Consider the following 9,487-nt stretch of genomic DNA (forward strand, 5'->3'; position numbering starts at 1 on the left):
GACTGCCAGCTCAGAGCCTGGAGCCTATTTCAGAGTCTGTGTCTCCCTGTCTCTCTGATCCTCCCCTGCTCACGCTGTCTCTCTCTCTCCTAGAAATAAATAAATTAAAATAAAAAAAAAAAGTTCTACTATGTGCAGGGGCCTATTCCAGCATCCTAAAGGATCTAAAAGCAATGTAAAACTGCTTAGAGGTTGGTCTCCACTGCCTTCTCCAAGGTACTTTTCTCAGAAGCCTTTATACATTTGGACTGGAACTTATTAACAAAAGGAATGGAGTCGAAATATTTGTCCCTACATTTAAGCTAACAGTTGTATCTTAGCAGAGCAGAGCCTCTTAACAGTTGTCACCAAGGTCATTTTGTGGACAGGATCTCAAGAGGGAGAAGAGGATGGATAGTTCCCCCTCAAGAATGCTGCTATGTTCATGAGGGTGCTGTTGGAGTCCTCTGTTTGCTTTTTACTCTTGAGCCTGGTTTTCCTATCTGGTCCACTATTCCTAGGGATACTGGAAGCTAGCCTTGGAGGTAGGCCCTTTTATTCCTCGTAGGAATCCTGGGAAATCAGAAAAAATACATGAGCAAAAATAAGAAAAAATTTCATCCTGTCACTCGGGGATTACCATTGTTAATGTCATAATATATATCATTCTGATTGTTTTTATGCATATCTATGTACATGTATATGTAGCCAGCATGAAATCATGCTATTCATATTCTTAAATTTTTTTCATATTCGTCTTTACCCTGCTTTTTAATTTTAATTTAATTTTATTATTATTTTGTTTTACAAGTAGGCTCCATGCCCAACATGAGTTTTGAACTCACAATCCTGAGATCAAGAGTCATGTGCTCAGCTGACTGAGCCACCCACATGCCCCAATAGCCTGCTTTTTAAGTTATTTCATTTCAATAGATTTTCATCTCCTCTAATTCTACCATATTCACATTTCTCTAGTTCTTTCCCAAATATTTTTTTCATCTGGTTTATTGAAACTTATATACAACCTGGTATGCATATTGTATCTGGTTATTTTCTTTAAGTCCTTTAAAATTAAAAAAAAAATTTGTTTAGGGACACGTGGGTGGCTGAGTCAGTTAGGCCTTCATCTCTTGGTTTTGACTCAGGTCATGATTTCGCAGTTCATGAGTTTGAGCCTCACGTTGGGCTCTGTGCTGACAGTGTGGAGCCTGCTTGGGATTCTTTCTCTATCCCTCTCTCTCTGTCCCTCCCCTGCTTGTGCTCTCTCTCTCTCAAAATAAGTAAACTTTAAAAAACTTTTTTAAAAAAGTTAAGTAGGCACCATGCCCAGTGTGGGGCTTGAACTCACTACCCCGAGATCAATAGTCTCCTGCTATACCAACTGAACCAGCCAGGCAACCCCAGGCCTTTTTTTTAATCTAGCATAGCTTCTGTCTTAAATTTGTCTTTTTAAAATAGTAATAACACTGACTTATTAGGAACATGAGCCATCTGTTCTGCAGAATGACTTTGGGTGATCTGATTGCTTTTTTGCGTTGTTATTTGTTCGTCTGTCTTCTCTATTTCCGGTAAGCTGGAAATCATATTCAGTGGTGTGGTGGATGTAACGGAAGTATTTTCGCTCAGATGCCAAACTGATGTCTGTCATGTCTGAATCTCATATTGTATCACCTCCGAATTTATTATCTGGTTGGCCCGCTGATAATGATGCTGATTGGCCACTGGATTAAGATGATGGGAGTTGACCTCCTTATTGTGTAGTTCTCTCTGCAACTACCAGTGACCGGTGTAGTGCCACATGGGCACTTACAACTTTCCATCAGCCATTCACCTAAGGATTTTAACCTAATCGGGGACTCTTGTCTGAATCAACAGTTTTGTGGGGTTTGCAAAATGATGTTTCCGAATTCTAAAATACCTTCAACATGTATTAGCTGGCATTCTTCTGTAATGTAGAACTAGATAGAACTAAGGCTGTTTGAGTGCTCTAAAAGTAGGGTAAATACATGGTTTTTTGGTTGTAATTACCAATTTTTGAAGAAGCTGTTTTAATAGACACTTCAGGAACTGATAGAGAAGTCTTACTTTTCTCCCTTTTTTTGAGTACTATTAGAGACTCACAGGTTTTCATTGATAAGATATGCTTTGGGTCAGTTCTTTGGTTGTTGTGAATTCTCAAATTGGTAAAACTTTGGCCAGTGTCTGCTGCCGCTTTTGGTCTCCTAGAGTAGGTCACAGAAAGCCTGTGGTGCTTATGTGGAGGCTGTTGCTCTTCCCTTGTCCAGTTTTGTAGTTCACACCTTCATTTTTATTTTTTTTATTTTTTTGTTCCATTTTGAGAGTGTATTTTACTTATTTATTAAAAGAGAAATATTTGGGGGCACCTAGGTGGCTCAGTCGGTTAAGCGTCCGACTCTTGATTTCAGCTGAGGTTGTGATCTCAGGGTTGGTGGGATTGAGTCCCATGTCAGGCTCTGCGTTGCGAGCATGGAGCCTGCTTAAGATTCTTTCTCCCTGACGCCTTGCCCCTCTCCTACTTGTACACGTGCACGCTCTCTCTCAAAATAAATAAGAAAATATTTAAAAACTTTATTTTATTAACATTTTTTTAATGTTTTATTTATTTCTGAGAGAGAGAGAGACAGACAGAGCGTGAGCAGGGGAGGGTCAGAGAGAGAGGGAGACACAGAATCCGAAACAGGCTCCAGGCTCTGAGCTGGCAGTCAGCACAGAGCCCGACGCGGGGCTCGAACCCACGAACTGCGAGATCATGACCAGAGCTAAAGTCGGACGCTTAACTGACTGAGCCACCCAGGCGCCCCTTATTTTTTATTTTAAACTGTTAGAGTTTGATCATAGGTTAATTCCCCATTATTAAATAAATACATTAATAAGTTCAAGAGTGTAGTTTTTAAAAATATTCCTTTCAACCTAAAGTGTTAGATCTGGAAAATACTTTTGAATAAAAATCTAAACAGGTGCACAGTTTACTAATTTTTATTGAAGAATAGTTGACATACAATGTTAAGTTAGGTTCAGGTGTACAACATAGTGCTTTAAGAAGTCTGTACGCTGTGCTGTGCTCATAAGTATAGCTACCATCTGGCACTGTACAATGCGATGACAATACTACTAACTCTGTTCTTTGTGCTGTATCTTTCATCTCTGTGACTTCGAAACCTTCATTTTAAAACCCTCAAATCTTTCTTTCTGAGGTGACAGGCAACTAGCTATTGAGTTTAGAAGGTGCTTAAGAGGGGCCCACTTCATATTCTACTTTAAATAATGCAAACCCCCATCTCAGATGTGCATGTTGAGGAATGATCTTCCCAGTGCGCAGAATGCCACACTTTTATTACAACATAAAGAGTTAACCACCTTTAGGGGCGCCTGGGTGGCTCAGTCAGTTAAGCGTCCGACTTCGGCTCAGGTCATGATCTCACGGTTCGTGGGTTCGAGCCCTGCGTCGGGCTCTGTGCTGACAGCTAGCTCAGAGCATGGAGTCTTCTTCAGATTCTTCAGATTCTGTGTCTCCCTCTCTCTGACCCTCCCCTGCTCACGCTCTCTCTCTCCCTCTCCCTCTCTCTCTGTCTCTCTCTCTCTCAGAAATTAAAAAAAATTTTTTTAAAAAGAGTTAACCACCTTTAAAGATACGTGCACACTTTGCCCAAGTTTTTATAGTTTGGTTTTGTCATTTAATGCCTCTTGTTTTTTATGCCCAAATTTCAAGGAATGTGCATATGTCTCGACAATGTTTTTTCTGCTGATGTTTATATAAGAAGATTGTATGTTAGTATTTCACAAACACAGTACAACCTTTTTTTTTTTTCTTCTTCGAAACAGTGTGCAGAAGAGTCTCAGTTACATTCCAACTATCCTTGTTAGAGCATGTCATTTGGAAAATCATCCTGCATGTCAACAGAGGGGAATATGAGTTCTGGATGGGCCTGGGACTAAGAGGCATACATAGAACAAACAGCATTCTGTTTTAAGTATATTATATAGTAGCATGATAATTTGCTATGGGTGTTTACTGTGTTTCAATTTCCTTTTGGGAAAGGAGAAGTGGCAGGAGATAAGATCAGAAAGGTCTAGGATAGCCAGGTCACGTGAGAGACCTTGTAGACCGAGATATAAGGACTTTGGATTTTATTATGAATGAGGGAAGGGATCCAGGTTTTCAGAGGAGAAGTGACATGATCTGTCTGAACAGTTTAAAGGGTTCATCATGCTACAATATGGAAAACAGACTCGGGGGGAAGATAAGGAAAGTTCAGAGGGAAAGAGTAGAACTGAGGAGATTGGTTAAGAAGCTACTGCCTTAGTCCAGGCTTTGACATGAGTAGCAGTGTGGAGAATATACAAAGTCATTGTATTTCAGGCATATTTTGAAAGTGGAGCCAACAGGATTTGCTAATTGATCAAATGTGGGATGTGAGTGAAAGAGAGGAGTTGAGGATGATGATGCCAAGGGTTTTGGCCAGAGCAGCTGGTGAATAGTTTTGTCATTTACTGAAAATGAAAGAGAGGTGGTTTTGGAGGGGAAGATCAAGAGCTCAGTTTTGGGCATGTTATGTGTGAGATGCTAGTTGGACATCTAAGTGGTACCGAGTAGGTAGCAGTATACTGAAATGTGAATTTCCTTGTGGTGGTAGGTGGGGAATGTCAGGGTTTGGGGATACAGATTTTGGAGTTATTAGCCATGAGACTAGTTGATCACTAAAGGAGTAAATATAGATAGAAAAGGGAAGTCGGAGGATTGAACTTTGGAAGATTTCAGCCGTTAGAAATGGGAGAGATGAAGGGACTCTAGCAAATGGGACTGAGAAGTTGCAGCCAATAATATGGGAAGTTTCCCTGAGGCCAAGTGAAGAAAAGGGTTTCAAGGAGAGTGGAATCTAGTGGGTCGGATACTGCAAATACATCATGAAAGATGAGGATGCAGAATTGACTATTGGCTTTTGCAGCGTAGTGGTTTCTGGGACCATGGCAAATAGTGTCTCTGCTTTATGTCACCACCTTGCTCCTGCTGACTAAAACACTAGCTGGTACTCTTGGCAGTTGCTCTGAACTTCACTTCCCACCAGTGTTTCATCCTTGACCTCTTTATGTTGCTTAGTTCTAAACTTTGGGCTCCACGCTCTCACTTTAATCCTCATTTCTGTTCTTTTCCCTCGGTTTGGCACATTTTTCTGACTCTTTCCAGGATGTTGCATATCTTACAAGGCTTCTGATGTGATCTGTTCCTCCGGGCCCAGCAATTCTTGCTAGCTAAAGTAGGGTTGGTAACCATTTTTAAGGTGTGTCTCATGGACTCTTGGTCTCGGTATCACTTAGATGTCCAACTAGCATCTCAGTAGGCCCCTTCCCAGAAGGACATTTTTAATTGCATAAAGTAAAATATGTGAGATTACAAAGGAAATCAATTAGACTGGAATGTAGTTATCAAAATAGTAAAAACTGATTTGTAATAAAAATGCACTTGAATCTTATTAATGCATTAAGTAATACATTTTAGCAGGGTGCCTAATAGCTATGATAAATTCAAACTAGTGGTAAGTGTAAATGACATTTCAGTATACATGCAAGAACTATTATATGAAAATATTTATGGCTTTTAATAGTGACAAAGTCACATACTGTCCATACTAATGTGGTTGGTTGCTATATTCATAAGAGAATGAATTTTTACATTGTGTTTTCAAGTTAATGATAGTAAAGATAAAATTTTATTTCCATGTAAGTCCTGTGTCCCAAGAACACCGAGTGAAAAGCGTAATGCTGGTGTGAGCAGACCATGGAATGGGCCGCCAGGTGGGAGGATTGGCCTTGTCTGCGTGGAAGCAAGCTGTCACTTTGGCCCCTGGCACCTTCTCTGCCTGTGAATGCCAGGCCACAGTCTTTATGATTTATTTATTTATTTATTTATTTATTTATTTAAAATATTTTTTATTTATTTCTAGGAGAGAGAGAGAGACAGCGTGAGCAGGGGAGGGACAGAGAGAGAGGGAGACACAGACTCTGAAATAGGCTCCAGGCTCTGAGCTGGCAGTTAGCACAGAGCCCGACGCGGGGCTCGAACCCACAAACCGCGAGATCATGACCTAAGCGAAAGTCAGACGCTGAACCGACTAAGCCACCCAGGCACCCCCTTTATGATTTATTTTAAAAAAATTTTTTTAATGTTTATTTTTGAGAGGGACAGAGTGCGAGAGACAGAATCTGAAGCAGGCTCCAGGCTCTGAGCTGTCAGCACAGCACTTCTTTTCTGATTAGCTTATCCAAAGCTACCTTAGTACTCGTATTTTATTCTTCAGGATCCAGTTTGAGTAGTCTGTCAACATCCCTTGTCTCCTGGGATAGGGATAGCTAGAGAGGGAAGCTGAAGGTGGGGAGGGGTGATTGTGCATTCTTTCACCTCTAGGATGCTTCTGCATTGTTTTCCATCCCAGGGCCCTTCCCTTAATGGCAAAAGGGTGAGTTCTGATATTCAGGGCAAAAGGTCACAGAGAAACCTTGCCCATTTTAACATTAGGTTGTATGTATTCTACTGTTGAGTGTTGAATTCTTAGAGTATTTTTGGATACCAGTCTTTTTTCAGATATGCGTTTTGAAAATATTTTCAGCCAGTCTGTGGCTTTGGATTTTAATTCTCAAAACGTCTTTCACAGAGGAGAAAAATTTTATTTTAATGAAGTCCATCTTAGCATTTGTTTTCTTTCATGGATTAAGCGTTTGGTGTTGTATCTAAAAACTCATTGTTAAACCCAAGGTCTCTTAGATTTTCTCCTTTGTTAACTTCTGTAAGTTTTGTAGTTTTATGTTTTACATTTAGGTCCATGACTCATTTTGAGTAATTTTAGTGAAAGTTGTAAAGTCAGTGTTTAGGTGGTTGTTTGTTCTGTTTATTTGTGGATATCTGTTTATTTTGGGGGGGGTTTTGGTTTGTTTTAAAGTGTTTATTTTGAGAGAGCGAGCAAGGTGGTGATAGAGTGGGGGAGGAGCAGAGAGAGAGGGAGAGAAAGAATCCCATGCAGGCTTTGCACTCACAGTGCAGATGTGGGGCTTAAACTCATGAACCGTGAGATCATGGCCTGAGCTAAAATCAAGCGTTGGACCTTTAACAAACTGAGCTACCCAGGCGCCCGGTTCATTTGTGTTTAATACTTTGTTTCAGAAGAGATTTTTAAGTTGCTAAATAATGTATCTCAATCTTTATCTTTCCAGCCCTAATGGAGTCCCTAAGTTTTTGGTGATGGTCCCAAGTGGTAGTCTCCCCTACAGTCATTAAATGAAATCATATGAACTGTTTCCAGCACAATTTCGCCTTTCTTAAACTGTGTTCAGTAGAAACACATATGACATATGTTAATTTCTTAAAATTTTTAAATAGAAACACATATGACGTGTTAATTTTTTAAAAAATATTTTTATTTATTTCTAGGAGAGAGAGAGACAGCATGAGCAGGGGAGGGTCAGAGAGAGAGGGAGACACAGACTCTGAAACAGAGTCTGAAACTACGCCACCCAGGCGCCCCTGTGTAAATTTTTTTAAATGTTTTATTTATTTTTGAAAGAGAGAGAGACAGAGCATGAGTGGGGGAGGGGCAGAGAGAGAGGGAGACAAACACACACAGAATCCAAAGCAGGCTCCAGTCTCTGAGCTGTCAGCACAGAGCCTGACGCAGGCTTGAACTCACGAACCGTGAGATCGTGACCTGAGCTGAGGTCAGACGCTTAACCAACTGAGCCACCCAGGTGCCCCTGACATGGTAATGTTAAACACAAGGGTTTTGTGGAAGGATAAAATAATGTCCATTTTGGTACCTCTTTGAAAGTATCTAATGTATACTTATAACCATCAATTCTTAGGGTTTTTTTCCCCACCAGTCTAATGTTATATGATACTAGGCTAATAGTAGCTGAAAGTATAATTTTACTAACTCCTCTTTTAAACACATCTATCATGGGGCACCTGGGTGGCTCAGTCGGTTGAGCATCCGACTTCAGCTCAGGTCATGATCTCACAGTTCGTGGGTTCAAGCCCCGCGTCGGGCTCTGTGCTGACAGCTAGCTCAGAGCCTGGAGACTGCTTCGGATTCTGTGTCTCCCTCTCTCTGACCCTCCCCTGCTCAACGCTGTCTGTCTCTCTCAGAAATAAATACATTAAAAAAAAATTTAAACACATCTACCATATTTTTGACAAAATAGTTGATGTCATGACTTGATTTGTCATTCTACTTTCACAGGAGATTTTAATATTTGGGACGTTATTGTGTATCCTTTCTTCCAAATCATGAATTTGGAGTATGTTAAATGATGTTAACTGATAACAGCATACTGTGGTTTGTATTATTCTACCCATAACTGTACTTTTTTGGCAACTATACCTTCCCCCCCATATCCTCCTACGAATTATCATTCATTGTCAAAAAACTAACATTCACAAGTGTATTTCTGAAAAATAGATACTGATAATATCAAATGCTTTTCAGCATCTTTTGATGTGATCAAAGTTTTATTTTTTATTTTTAGTATTTTGTATTTTTTTAATCTGTTTAAGTTTTATTTATTTATTTTGAGAGAGACAGAGATAGCTGAGCAGAGACTCTGAGGGGTAGAGAGAGAGGGAGAGAGAGAATCCCAAGCAGGATCTGCATTGTCAGTGCAGAGCCCGACATTGAGCTCGAACCCATGAAACCATGAGATCATGACCTGAGCTGAAACTGAGAGTCAGACACTTAACCAGCTGAGCCACCCAGGCACTCCATATTTTATTTGTCTTTTAAAGTAAGCTCTATGGCCAACATGAGGCTCAAACTCATGACCCCGAGAGCAGGATTTGCATGCTTTACCAACATGGTCATCCAGGCATCCCAGATCAAACTTTTTAAAATTGTTTTTTATCTTGATACTTTATTGATAAAATTTCTTTTTGTTGAATTCATGTAAGGAATCAGTCTTCTCTTAGGTAAACATGAGTAGATTATAGTGACATACGGTATTACATACGCTGTCACTGTACTGTATATGCCCNCTGGACCATGAGATCATGATTTGAACCAAAGTCAAGAGTCAGACACTTAACTACTTGAGCCACCCAGGCACTCCTCTGGTAGGAAGTTTTTTGTTTTATCCTTTGTAGTTTTTAAATAATTTTCTCTGTTGCCAACATAATTATTTTCTCCTTTTCTTCCTTCCTTCCTGTCTTTTCCTCCTTCCCTCCCTCCCTTCCCCTCTCCTCTCCAAGTAAAAGTTGCTGACCCTCTGGGCTTTGTTTACCCCTGTGAACTGTGAAATGACTGCGTTCCAGAATAATAGCAACTAATCACTGGGAAAAGACCTTTTCAAAAAAGGGTCTAATTTAAGTCAGCTTGGTACAAAAAGGCAGCTCTTGCATTTTGAAAATATAAATGAATCAATGCAGACTCTCAGATCTGAGGACCGGGACCAAATCAGATTTGGTGTGTGTGTGTGTGTGTGTGTGTGTGTGTGTGTGTGTGTGTGT

The sequence above is a fragment of the Crocuta crocuta genome, unplaced genomic scaffold (assembly GCF_008692635.1).
Source record: "Crocuta crocuta isolate KB4526 unplaced genomic scaffold, BGI_CrCroc_1.0 scaffold431, whole genome shotgun sequence".
NCBI lineage: Eukaryota > Metazoa > Chordata > Mammalia > Carnivora > Hyaenidae > Crocuta > Crocuta crocuta.